The following is a 13,298-nucleotide window of genomic DNA, read 5'->3' as shown; positions in this document are numbered from 1 at the left end:
ACTGTGCCACCTAGCTCCTCCCAATTCCCTTGAAATTCTTGACCTTTTTTTCTTCCAGGTAAATTTTATTGTTATTTTTTCCTAGGTCAGTAAAATAATTTCTTGGGAGTTTGATTGGTATAACACTAAATAAATAGATTAGTTTAGGTAGTACTGTCATCTTTATTATGTTTGTTCAATCTATCCAAGAGGAATTGATATTTTTCCAGTTATTTAGATGTGGCTTTTTGTGTGCAAAGGTTTTTTTTGTAGTTTTGCTCATATAGTCCCTAATTTTCCTTTATCAGATGAATTCCCAAATATTTTATACTATTGACAGTAATTTTAAATGGAATTTCTCTTTGTATCTCTTACTGGTGGATTGTATTAGCGATGTATAAAAAATGCTGATAATTTATGTGGATTTATTTTGTATCATGCAAATTAATAATAGTAATGGTGATAGTGGGCAAACTTGTTTCACCCCTGATCTTATTGGGAATGGTTCCAGTTTATCCACCTTACATATGATGCTTATTGATAGTTTTAAGTAGATACTACTGACTATTTTAAGGAAAAGTCCAATTATTATTATACTCTCTAGTGTTTTTAATAGGAATGAATATTAGATTTTTATAAAATGCTTTTTCTATTTCTATTGAGATAATCATATGATTTTTCTTAGTTTAGTTATTAATATAGTCAATTATGCTAATAATTTTCCTAATATTGAATAAGCCCTCCATTCCTGGTATAATTCCTACTTGGTCATGGTGTTTTATCCTGGGAATGACTTTTTATAATCTTTTTTTGCTAATATTTTATTTAAAATTTTTGCTTCAATATCCATTAGGAAAAATGGAGGTGAAATGAAAGAAATTACATCTCAGGAAGAGGCAAATAAAACCTATTATAATTGAGGGAAAAATGGGAGGGGGATGAACATTGTAGGAATCTTAGTCTCATTAGATTTGGCTCAAATAGAGAATACTAGAAATATTTGGTTACAGAGAAAAATTTCCTTCATCTTATAGGCAAGTTGAAAAGGAAAAGGAAAATGAAAGGGGGAGGGTAATAGAAGAGAAAATATAAATAGTAGGGGAAAGGTGTAAGAAAGGGAAGGGGATATAAAAGTAGAGGGCTCCTTGAGGCAAATGGTGCCCATAAGCAAGATAGTGGAAAGGAAGGAAAGAGGAAAAGAAAAGAGAAAAGCATAATTAGGGGCAAATAAGATGGCAGGAAATACAGAATTAGTTATTTTAAGTGTGAATGTGAATGGGTTGAACTCTTCCATAAAATTAAAGCATATAGCAGACTAGATTAAAAGCCAGACTCCTACAATATGTTGTTTACAAGAAACATATTTAAAGCAGAGTGATATATACAGAGTGAAGGTAACAGGCTGGAGAAGAATTTATTATGCTTCAGGTGAATTTAAAACAGCAGGGATCTGAGGCCGACCTCAGATCAAGTAAAAGCAAAAATAGATTTAATTAAAAGAGATAGGAAAGGAAACTATATCTTGCTAAAGGGTACGATAGATAATTAAGTAATATTAATACTAATCACATATACACTAAGTAGGATAGAATCTAAATTCCTAAAGAAGAAACTAAGGGAGCTGCAAGAAGAAATTGACAGCAAAACAATTAATAGTGGGGGATTTCAACCCTATTCTCTCAAAACTAGATAAATTAAACCACAAAATAAATAAGAAAGGAGTTAAAGAAGCAAATAGAATACTAGAAAAGTTAAATATGATAGATCATTTGATGAAATTGAATGGAGACAGGAAGGAGTACACTTTTTCTCCACAGTTCATGGAACTTATACAAAAATTGACTATATTTATGTTAAGGCATAAAGATCCATCATTTGGGCTTGCTATATAAAAAGCTAGAAAGAGAACAAATTAAACCCCCCTAATTAAATAACAAACTTCAAATTCTAAAAATTTTATTAAAAATAATTATTAATAAAATAACAATAACTTAAATAAATAAAAATAAAATATTAATAACATTTGTAAATCTAAGATTTGGTTTCATAAAAAAACCCAAAATATATAAAACTTTAGCTAATTTGATTAGAAAAAGGAAAGAGCAAAAGTAAATTGTTAGTCTTAAAAATGAAAAGAAAGAACTCACCCCTAATGAAGAGGAAATTAGAACAATAATTAGAAGTTACTTTGCCCATCTTTATGCCAATAAATTCAATAAATGAAATGGAAGAATACTTTCCAATATATAGCTTGCCCAGATTAATAGAGGAAGAAGGAAATAGTCTAAACAGTCCGATTTTAGAAAAAGAAATAGAACGAGCTATTAACCAACTCCCTAAGAAAAAATCCCCAGGATCAGATGGATTTACACGTGAATTCTACTAAACATTTAAAGAACAATTCACTCTGATGTTATGTGAACTATTTGAAAAAACAGGGATTGAAGGAGTCCTACCAAATTCCTTTTATGACACAGACATGATACTAATATCTAAACCAGGTAGGTCGAAAACAGAGAAAGAAAATTATAGACCAATCTCCCTAATGAATATTGATGGTAAAATCTTAAATAAAATATTAGCAAAAAGATTGCAGAAAATCATCCCCAGGATAATACACTATGACTAAGTAGGATTTATACCAGGAATGCAGGTCTGGTTCAATACTTGGATAATTGTTAGCATAACTGACTATATCAATAACCAAATTAACAAAAACCATATGATCATCTCAATAGATGCAGAAAAAAATATTTGACAAAACCCGGCTACTACATAATTGGTGATGGATTTATGAAGAAAAAGTTTCTAAGGTTCCTCTTAAAGAACCTAACAAAAATTCAACATCCATTCCTACTAAAAACACTTGAGAGTATAGGAATAAATGGACTTTTCTTTAAAATACACAGGAGAATATTTAAAACCATCAGGAAGCATCATATGTGATGGGGATAAAATGGAACCTTTCCCAGTAAGATCAGGAGGGAAACAAAGTTGTCCACTATCACCATTACTATTCAATATTGTATTAGAAACACTAGCAATAAGAGTAGAGAAAGAGATTAAAGGAGTTAGAGGAGGTAATGAGGAAACAAAATTATCACTCTTTGCAGATGATATAATGGTATACTTAGAGAACCCCAGAAATTCTACTAAAAAGCTATTATGAAATAATTTACAACTTTAGCAAAGTTGCAGGATGCAAAACAAATCCACATAAATTCTCAGCATTTTTATACATCACCAACAAAATCCAATAGCAAGAAATAGAAAGAGAAATCCCATTCAAAATAACTGTCAATAGTATAAAATATTTGGGAATCTATCTACCAAAGGAAAGTCAGGAATTATATGAGCAAAATTACAAAACTCTTTCCACACAAATAAAGTCAGATTTAAATAATTGGAAACATATTAAGTGCTCTTGGATAGGCCACGCAAATATAATAAAGATGACCATACTCCCTAAACTAATCTCTTTATTTAATGCTATACCAATCAGACTCCCAAGAAACCATTTTAATGACCTAGAAAAAATAACAACAAAGTTCATATGGAAGAATAAAAGGTCGAGAATTTCAAGGGAATTCATGAAAAAAAAAATCAAATGAAGGTGACCTAGCTGTACCTGATCTAAAACTATATTATAAAGCAGCAATCACCAAAACCATTTGGTATTGACTAAGAAATAGAGTAGTTGACCAATGGAATAGGATAGGTTCACAGGACAAAATAGTGAGCAACTGTAGCAATCTAGTGTTTGACAAACCCAAAGATCCCAACTTTTGGGATAAGAATTCCACTATTTGACAAAAACTGCTGGGAAAACTGGCAATTAGTATGGCAGAAATTAGGCATGGACCCACACTTAACACGACATGCCAAGATAAGATCAAAATGATTCCATGATTTAGGCATAAAGAACGAGATCATGAATAAATTAGAGTTACATAGGATAGTTTACCTCTCAGACTTGTGAAGAAGGAAGGAATTTGTGAACAAAGAAACCTAGAGATCATTGTTGATCACAAAATAGAAAATTTTGGTTACATCAAATTAAAAAGCCTTTGTACAAACAAAACTAATGCAAACAAGATTAGAAGGGAAGCAACAAAATGGGAAAACATTTTTACGGTTAAAAGTTCTGATAAAGGCCTCATTTCCAAAATATATAGAGAAGTGACTCTAATTTATAAGAAATCAAGCCATTCTCCAATTGATAAATGGTCAAAGGATATGAACAGACCATTTTCAGATGATGAAATAGAAACTATTTCCACTGATATGAAAGTGTTCCAAATCACTATTGATCAGTGAAATGTAAATTAAGACAATTCTGAGATATCACTAAACACCTGTCAGATTGGCTAAGATGACAGGAAAAAATAATGATGAATGTTGGAAGGGATGTGGGAAAGCTGGGACACTGATGCATTCTTGGTGGAGTTGTGAATGTATCCAACCATTCTGGAGAGCAATCTAGAATTATACCCAAAAAGTTATCAAACTGTGCATACCCTTTGATCCAGCTTTTATCCCAAAGAAATACTAAAGAAGAAAGAGGGACCTGTATGTGCCAAAATGTGTGTGGCAGCCCCTATTGAGTGGCTAGAAACTGGAAAATGAATGGATGCCCTTCAACTGGAGAATTTTGGGGTAATTTGTGGCATATGAATGTTATGGAATATTATTGCTCTGTAAGAAATGACCAGCAGTATGAATACAGAGAGGCTTGGAGAGACTTACATCAACTGATGCTGAGTGAAATGAGCAGAAGTAGGAGATCATTATACACTTCAACAACAATGCTATATGAGGATGTATTCTGATGGAAGTGGATGTCTTCGACAAAGAAAAGATCTAATACAGTTCCAATTGATCAATGATGGATAGAATCAGTTACACCCAGAAAAGGAACACTGGGAAATGACTGTGAACTGTTTGCATTCTTGTTTTTCTTCCCAGGTTATTTTTACCTTCTGCATCCAATTCTTCCTGTGCAACAAGAAATTCGGTTCTGCACACATATATGTATCTAGGATACACTATAGCATATTTGATATGTATAAGACTTCATATTATGGAGGGAGGGAAGAAAAAAATCAGAATAGAAGTAAGTGCAAAGGATAATGTTGTAAAAAAAAAATTACCCATGCAAATGTACTGTCAAAAAAAAAAGTTATAAGTATAAAATCAAAAAAAAATTTTTAAATGAAAAGGGTGAACTTACCACCAATGAAAAAGAAATTAAAACAATAATTAGGAGTTATTTTTACCAATTGCATGACAACAAATCTGACAATCTAATTGAAATGTTGGTGAATATCTACAAAAATATAAATTGCCCAGATTAACAAAAGAGGACATAAATTACTTAAATAGAAATATTTAAGAAATATTTAATAGAAATATTTTAGAAAAGGAAATTGAAGAAGGCATCAATGTACTTCTTAAAAAAATCTCCAGGGCCAGATAGGTTTAAAAGTGAATTCTATCAAACATTAGAGACAAAAAGTTCCAATACGATGAAAACTATTTGAAAAAATACGGACTCCTGCCAAATTCCTTCTATGATACAAATATGGTACTGATACTTAAACCAGGTAGAGCCAACATGAAAAAAGAAAATTACAGACCAAACTCCCTAATGAATATTGATATAAAAATTTTAAATAAACTATTAACAAAAAGAATACAACAATACAACAATTTATTAGCAAGATAATACACCATGTCCAAGTGGGATTTATACTAGGAATGCAGGTCTAGTTCAAAATCAGGAAAACTATTGCCATAATAGACTATATTAATAACTAAACTAACAAAAATCATATGATAATCTCAATAGATGTAGGAAAAACTTTCAGCAAAACACAGCACCCATTCCTATTAAAAATACTAGAGAGCATAGGAATAAAGGGACTTTTCTTTAAAATGATAAGTAGTATCCATCTGAAACTGTCACCAAGCATTATTTGTAATGGGCAGAAGCTGGACAAATTCCTAATAAGATCGGGGGTGAAAGATGGATGCCCATTATCACCACTATTATTCATTATTGTACTAGAGATGTTAACCTGAACAATAAAAAAGAAAAGAAAAGAAATTAAGAATATGCATTGAGGAGATAAAACTATCAATTTTTCAGATGATATCATGTTATACTAGAGAATCATCCAAAACCCACTTAAACAGCTTTACCAAAGTTGCAGGATATAAAATAAACTTACCTCATCAACATACACACACACACACACACACACACACACATTGCTGGTAGAATTGTAAAATGATTCAACCATTCTGGAGAGCAAAATGGAACTATGCCCACAGGTCTATCACACTCTGCATACACTTTGATTCAGTAGCATCTATTGGGCCTATTACCACAAGAAAATCATAAAAGAGGGAAAAGCACCCACATGTGCAAATATGTTTGTAGCTGCCCTTTTTGTAGTGGCAAGGAACTGGAAATTGAGTAGATTCCCATTGATTGGGGAATGGCTGAATAAGTTGTGGTATGTGAAAGTAACAAGTATTACTGTTCTATAAAAAAATGAACATCAAGCTGATTTGAGAAAGGCCTGGAAAGGTTTACAAGAACTGATGTTGAGTGAAACAAGCAGAACCAAGAATACATTGTACACAGTAATAGCAAGAATGTGATGATCATTTATGAAAGCCTTGGTTTTCTCAGCAGTTCAGTGATTCAAGGCAATCCAAATGCACTTTAGATGGAACATGTATGTCTTCTGCATCCAAAGAGAGAATTATAAATGTTGGTCAACATATATGATGTTCACATTTTATGCCCTTTTTCTTCTTTTATTTTCTCTCATGGTTTTTCTATTTGGTTCTGATTTTTCTCTCCAAACATAATTCCAAAGGAAATGTGTTTACCAAAAAGAATGTATAACAAGAAAAAAATTTTTTTAAAGCAGTGATATCAAGTTATGAGTCTGTGCTGAGAATATCCTTGTTTCATTAGGAATTAGGAATAAAGCTAAAGGCCAGATTTAAAAAATGAGTTACAATTTTAATTAAAGGCAGGCTCATTACTAATATATAAAATTTTATTCACATATAATAGCAAAAAATTCAGCACAGCATTAATATGAAATTCAAATTTAATTAGGGATTACTAAGAAAAATATGAAAGAAAATTTGCACTTTAAGTTCAATCATTTTGGAATCAAAAGAATATTATAAATTAACAATGAAATACTTCAACAGTAGCTTAACATATGCAATAGTGTCAAAATTAATTCAGGCAAAATTACATACCTGAATTTAATGTATGGGTGTGAAAAATCATATAATAAGGGATTTCTACTCAACAATTCATCATTTTATATAGAAAACTCTGAACTGTTCTTTGTAAAAGAATTCAGGAGAAAACACACAAAGTTATTTTCCTATTTTCAGTATGAGGAAGACAATTATATGCTAGGGTTTCCATGACTGACAGTTTTTGGAATAAACTTATTTTGCTACTTATTTAACAGTTAGACACTGTTAAAAATATTTTGGGGAAAAATCATTTTCTTCCTTTAATTACTTACCAGGTTCAGAAGGTGATGGGCCAGATGATTTGTGGCTCTCGGGAGCAGGAAGACTTAAATTATTTGAGGTTATGGTCTTAGGTCTTATGAAGCAGAATCTTTTCTTTTTTGTATTCCTGATATCTGCAAGGAAAAATAAATATTTTGTCAGGAATATTACTTAATACATTATGATAAATAGTGTAAAATTATATGAAAACAAGTAACACTTGTATTAAAAGTTAGGGATTGATATCATCTATCATATTCTTTTATTTCATTAGGACGTAGGCATGGCCTCCTATCCATGAAAAATAAAATTCATGCTCTATGGGGTCCTATGCAAGCCAGAAAAATTTTCAGGCCAAGCTGGCAATAAGCTTTCTATCTTTGAAATTTATTCCAATAAGTTTGTAAAAGTTTTATTATCAGATTTGGGTACCAGGTAATGAAATTGATTTTGGATATAGTTGCTCACTAAGCTGTATGCTAAGGTAAAGAAAATTTTTAATCTGTCAATAGAAGATACCTACCTTGAATCTCTCACCTTGACTGATAGCTTCAATTCATTGATCCCAATGTCTTCCAAGGTTAAGCACAACAAGCCTAATGTCTTCTCTATACAACAATTATTTCAAACTTTTGATTCCAAAGATCCAACAATTCTTGCTATTTCTCCTCTAGTTTAACTAAGTTAAAGAAGCACAATTCATTCAACAGATTCTTGTGTGAGGGGATTTCAGCACTCCTCAACCTCCTGATTGCCTTCTCAGGGACAATTTTTTTTAAACCCACAGAATTGATATTCATCCTCTATCCTAGTCTTTTATTTTATTAAGAGGTGGAAGTGAGCTGATATCCATAAAAAGTGTTTCAACTTTTCAAACATAGCATTTAGCAAGGCAGTGTGCATGCATAATTCTAGCTAAAGAGGACACTGGAAAGATAGGCAAGAGCTGAGGCTTGTGAATCTATTGAGTTTGGTAGTGCTGATATGTAGTAGGGTAGGCCAATCAATTGTTAACACTCTTCAGCACTGATGTGGTGGAACCTTCAGAGTAGGGGACACCAACTTGCCTAAGGAAAGATATATTTGGTGCAGGTTAGAAAAAGAGCAATTCCAAGCTGTCATGCTGACCAGGAAGAGGATCCAACCTGTGAATAAATAGTTTTTGTACTTCCAGTCTTGATAAGATAGAAAGACTAAGTCTTTTAAAACAAAAATGGCACTTGAAACTGAATTCACTAGTCCAAATGTAGTGTAACTAGAATGACGTATATTGCCCTTATTATGATCATTATGCTGTTATAAACTATCCTAATACATTCTTAATTCTTTCAGTGGGTATATTATACAACTGACTCAGTCTATCCAAAGCCCCAGAGTATTTAACGAAATAAATAAATAACATCTCAAACTCTTGAACTTCTTCATTGTCATCTCCTACTTGGAAGCCTTTATTATTTCACTTCAAGTATTAAGATTTTCCAAGTATATCTCTTGAAAGGATCATCTTATTAGATTTCCTCATTCTATTCATTGAGAGTAAATCTCATTGCAGATCTCACTTTTGTCATCAAAACTTCATGTTACCTACAAATGTGATTAAACATTCCATCTGTCATTAAGTCACTAATATGTGATAATTTGTCAAGACCAAGGGCATAGCACTGGGTCATTCTTGAAAGAAGAGAACTTTCCATGGTCATATTAGTTCCAATGAATTTACTTAGAAAACAACAATTCCACATTCTCTCTGTTGTATTAGATTTTTGCTTATCTTGTTAAACATTTCCTGCTGCTTTGCAGCACTCAAAAGTTTTGTTGGGAGCAGAATCAAGACAGTGATGAAAAGCAGGGAGTTACCTGAGCTCACCCTACCTATTTTCCCTCAGAAACAATATGAAATCTAACCTCTAAAGGTATTGGAAAGAAACAGAATCCACACAAAGATGAAGCAAAATCATTTTCCTGCCCAAGAAGTCTTATAAGGATTTCAAGAAAAATCTGTCTCATTTTGGTAAAAAGAAAAGCACAGTCTAACGTAAATGATGTTCTTGCAAGCCAGGGGAAGGCTTTTAGGGACAGCTCAGATTAGCAATTGAGGCCCTGCCATACTGCCTCATCAGGCCAGCTGTGAGGTCCCCAACCTCAGCTCAGCAGACAAACTGACAGTGTGTAAGGGCACAACAGATGTGACCAAGCCTGATTTTCCTAGTAAAATGGGCAGGCTGGCTACACTGGAGGGTCCAACACAGAAAGTCAATCACTGACACCTAGGGCAAGAAGCTTTGTGACAGTGTGCCCTACCTCGGGGAGTAGAGCTCAACTTTAGTGAGCAAGAAGCAAAATAAGATCCCTGGCAACAGAAAATGCCTATCACATTAGGGTAGATCAGAATACAAACTCAGAAGAGGACAACAAAGTCAAAATGGGTACATGTCAAGCCCCAATGGGGAAATATGAATTGGTGCCAATTCTAAAAACTCTTCTAGAAAGAACTCAAAAAGGATTTTAAAAATCAAATGAGAGAGAGAAAAAAAAGAAAGCTTGGGGAAAGAATTGAATTATGCAAGAGAGTTAGGCAAAAGGACCCAACAGCCTAAATAATGAAGCACAAAAATTTACTGAAGAAAGCAATTCCTTTAAAAGTAGAATTCACCAAAAGTGCAAAAGCTAACTTAAGAAAATAATTCCTTAAAAATTGGAACTGGGCATGTGGAAGCTAATGATTCTATGAGACATCAAGAATGAGTCAGGCACACCAAGACACTTTTGGCAGACTTGTGAACTGATCCAACCATTCTGGAAAGCAATTTGGTATTATGCCCAAAGAGCTATAAAACTGAGCATATCCTTTCATCCAGCATTACTACTACTAGATCTGAATCCCAAGGAGATCAAAATAAAGGAAAAAGACCCACATGTACAAAAATATTTATAGCACTTTTTTTTTTGTGGGGAGAAAGAATTACAGATTGAGAAGATGTCCATCAATTAGGAAATAACTAAACATATCAATTTGTATGAATGTAAACAAAACCAATTGTTGTATAAGGATGAGTAGGACATTTCAGAAGAAAAAACAACTGTAAAAGCTTAACATTAACTAATGCTAAATAAAGTGAGCGGAACCAGAACATTGTGCACAATAACAGTAATGTAAAGATCAATCATAATTCTTCCCAGCAATAGTGATTCAAGACATTTCCAAAAGACTCGAGATGAAAAATGCCATTATCCACATGCAGAGAAGTAACTGTGGTGTCTGAACGTAGATCACAATAGATTATTTTTACTTTTTCATTCACTTATTTTTCCTTTTTTTTTTTTTTTTTACTGTTTTTCCCTTTTGTTCTGATTCTTCTTTCACAACATATTAATATTAAAGTTTTTAACAAGTGTTTAAATTACTTAATATTTAACAAAATTGTAAGTGGAATGCCTATATCATATTCCCTGTTCTCTTGGGAAGTAGATAGTCAAAAGAGAGAGGAATAAAAATTGATATCTCGAAAATCTTTAAAAATGAATGTTGAAAACTACTTAACATGTAACTAGAAAACATAAAATACTATTAAAAGCAACAGAATCAACTTTGAATAGAATCTTAGCTCCATATGTTGTATTGAGATATGTATTTACAAGAGAGAAGATTCATGTGACTGTTAATTAACATAGAAAGAGCTTATTTCTGATATTACCATTAAATAAGGCCTTTTAAAAAATCTTAAATATTTAAAGACTTTATTCTTTTTCTCCTCAAGGAAAACTGCCTGACATCCTAAAAGCAAAGGGTGAAGTAGTCACAGAAAAAATTCACTAATCATTTCCTTGAAAAAGATCTCAAAATAAATATAACAGCAAAATTCTAAAACTATCAAATGGAAGCAGACAGAAATAAACAATTCACATATCAAGGGGCTATGTTAAAAAAAAAACTTAGCAGCTAAAATACCAAAATTAATAAAACATAGAAAGAGAGTAGTTCAATGAATTGGACATGTAATTAAAGAGCAAGAAATAGAACAAATGTAAATGACACAATTAAACACCAAATTAGAAATTCTGAAAATAAAAATAGAGTTGATTTGAAAAGAATTCAATAGAATTGAAAGAAAATGATTAAACTAATAAATAAAACTAATATAATAATATATAATGATATATAATATAATATAATTATATTATATATTATTATTAATCATTAATATATTATTATATATAATAATATAATAATAATTTTATCATGAAGAAAATACAATAAAACACATCAATTTTTGACCAATTTGATTTATAGAAGAAAATAAAATTACCAGTATTAAAAATTGAAATGGTGATTTTATCACCAATAAATAAGAAATTAAAGCAACTGTTAATAGTTACTTTGCCTAACTGGATGCCAACAGTGTGACAATCTAACTGAAATGGATCAATATTTAAAACTACATAATTTGCCCAAATTTACCAGAAGAGGAAATAAAATACTGAAACCCATTTTAAAAAATTAAATTGAACAAAATATCAATGAAATTTCTAAGAAATAAAGCTTCAGGGCCAGATAAATTCACATTTTACATCTACCAAACATTTAAAGAACAATATTGAAATAATAAATAAACTATTTGAAATAAACAGCTGATGATAGAGAGCAAAAAAAGTCTTTTTATGAAACAAATATGATGATACCTAAACCAAGAAAAGCCAGAACAGAGGAAAAAATTAAAGACCAATTTTCCTAATAACAATGTAAACAATGTAAAATTATTAATAAAATGATCTCAATGATATGGGAGCAATTGATCACCAGGATAATACATTATGACCAATTGGAAATTTTATATCAGGAATGCAGGGCTGTTTAATATTAGAAACCTACCAGCATAATTGATAACATCAGTAAGATCACTAATGGAAACATATGATTATTGCAATAGATTCTGAAAAAGCTTTTGAAACACCACCACCCATTCCTATTACAAACACTAAACAGCATAGGAATAAATGGAGTTTTCCTTAAAATTATAATCTGTATTTGTCTAAAACCCTCAGCAAAAATTACATGTAATGGGGATAAGCTAGAAGCATCCCAAATAAAATCAGGGGTGACACAAGAATGCCCATCATCACAACTCACATTTCAAAAGCTGCTTATCTGCTCCTATCACGTGTACCACCATCATTCTTCTAGTCATGAAGGCTTGCAACCTCACTGCCATCCTTTTCTCCTTACCATCCCTTGCCCATCACATTCAACTAATTATCAAATTTTGTTAGTCCTACTTCAATAATCTCTCTCTTATATACCCCCAATTCTCTACTCTCCCTTTAGTCTTGGACTAGTCCAAAAGCAGTATCTATTGCAAGCTATCTGCAACTTGTTTGTTCCTTTCCAATCAACCTTTCACATAGCTGCCAAAGTCACCCACTTAGTAAATTCCAAAGATTGCTATTAAGACTAAAATTTTGTATAACTGAATTAAATTATAGATTATTGAAAAATATATAAGTGCCAAATATAAAAGCATAACACATACTGATATAATTGTCTAATAAAACCAACATGAGAAAATATGACCTTGATAGAAAAATTTTAAAATGTATTCCATTCTTTATGTCATAAAAAAACATAATTCAAAAAGATTCAAACAGTTTAAAAGAAAAGCATTGGGAGGGAAAAATAAGAAAATATAAGACAAATTTGTAAAGAGGTATTATAGTTCTTAGATATATGAATAGTAAATTATTCTTTGCATATCATAGTTGTCACCTGAGGC

General features: G+C 31.7%; 2 protein-coding genes across 5 annotated transcripts in view; one reads left to right on the top strand and one right to left on the bottom strand.

Moving 5' to 3' along the window:
- Positions 1–13,298, top strand: part of LOC141560987 (uncharacterized) — a 423,935-nt gene that overhangs the window by 220,053 nt on the left and 190,584 nt on the right. The window lies entirely within an intron of this gene.
- LOC141560986 (ADP-ribosylation factor-like protein 13B) overlaps positions 1–13,298 on the bottom strand; it is a 102,509-nt gene that overhangs the window by 53,755 nt on the left and 35,456 nt on the right. For 3 of the 4 annotated variants that reach the window (XM_074299857.1, XM_074299856.1, XM_074299859.1), the window contains one exon: positions 7,542–7,664. The exons of the other annotated variant lie outside the window; for it this stretch is intronic. The gene's annotated coding sequence lies outside the window, so the exon portion shown is untranslated. The remainder of the gene's footprint in view (positions 1–7,541; positions 7,665–13,298) is intronic. 4 annotated transcript variants of the gene reach the window in all.

Source organism: Sminthopsis crassicaudata, chromosome 3, assembly GCF_048593235.1.
Source record: "Sminthopsis crassicaudata isolate SCR6 chromosome 3, ASM4859323v1, whole genome shotgun sequence".
Classification (NCBI taxonomy): domain Eukaryota; kingdom Metazoa; phylum Chordata; class Mammalia; order Dasyuromorphia; family Dasyuridae; genus Sminthopsis; species Sminthopsis crassicaudata.
The sequence above is the reverse complement of the archived record's forward strand: the minus strand, read 5'-3'. Positions and strand labels throughout refer to the sequence as shown.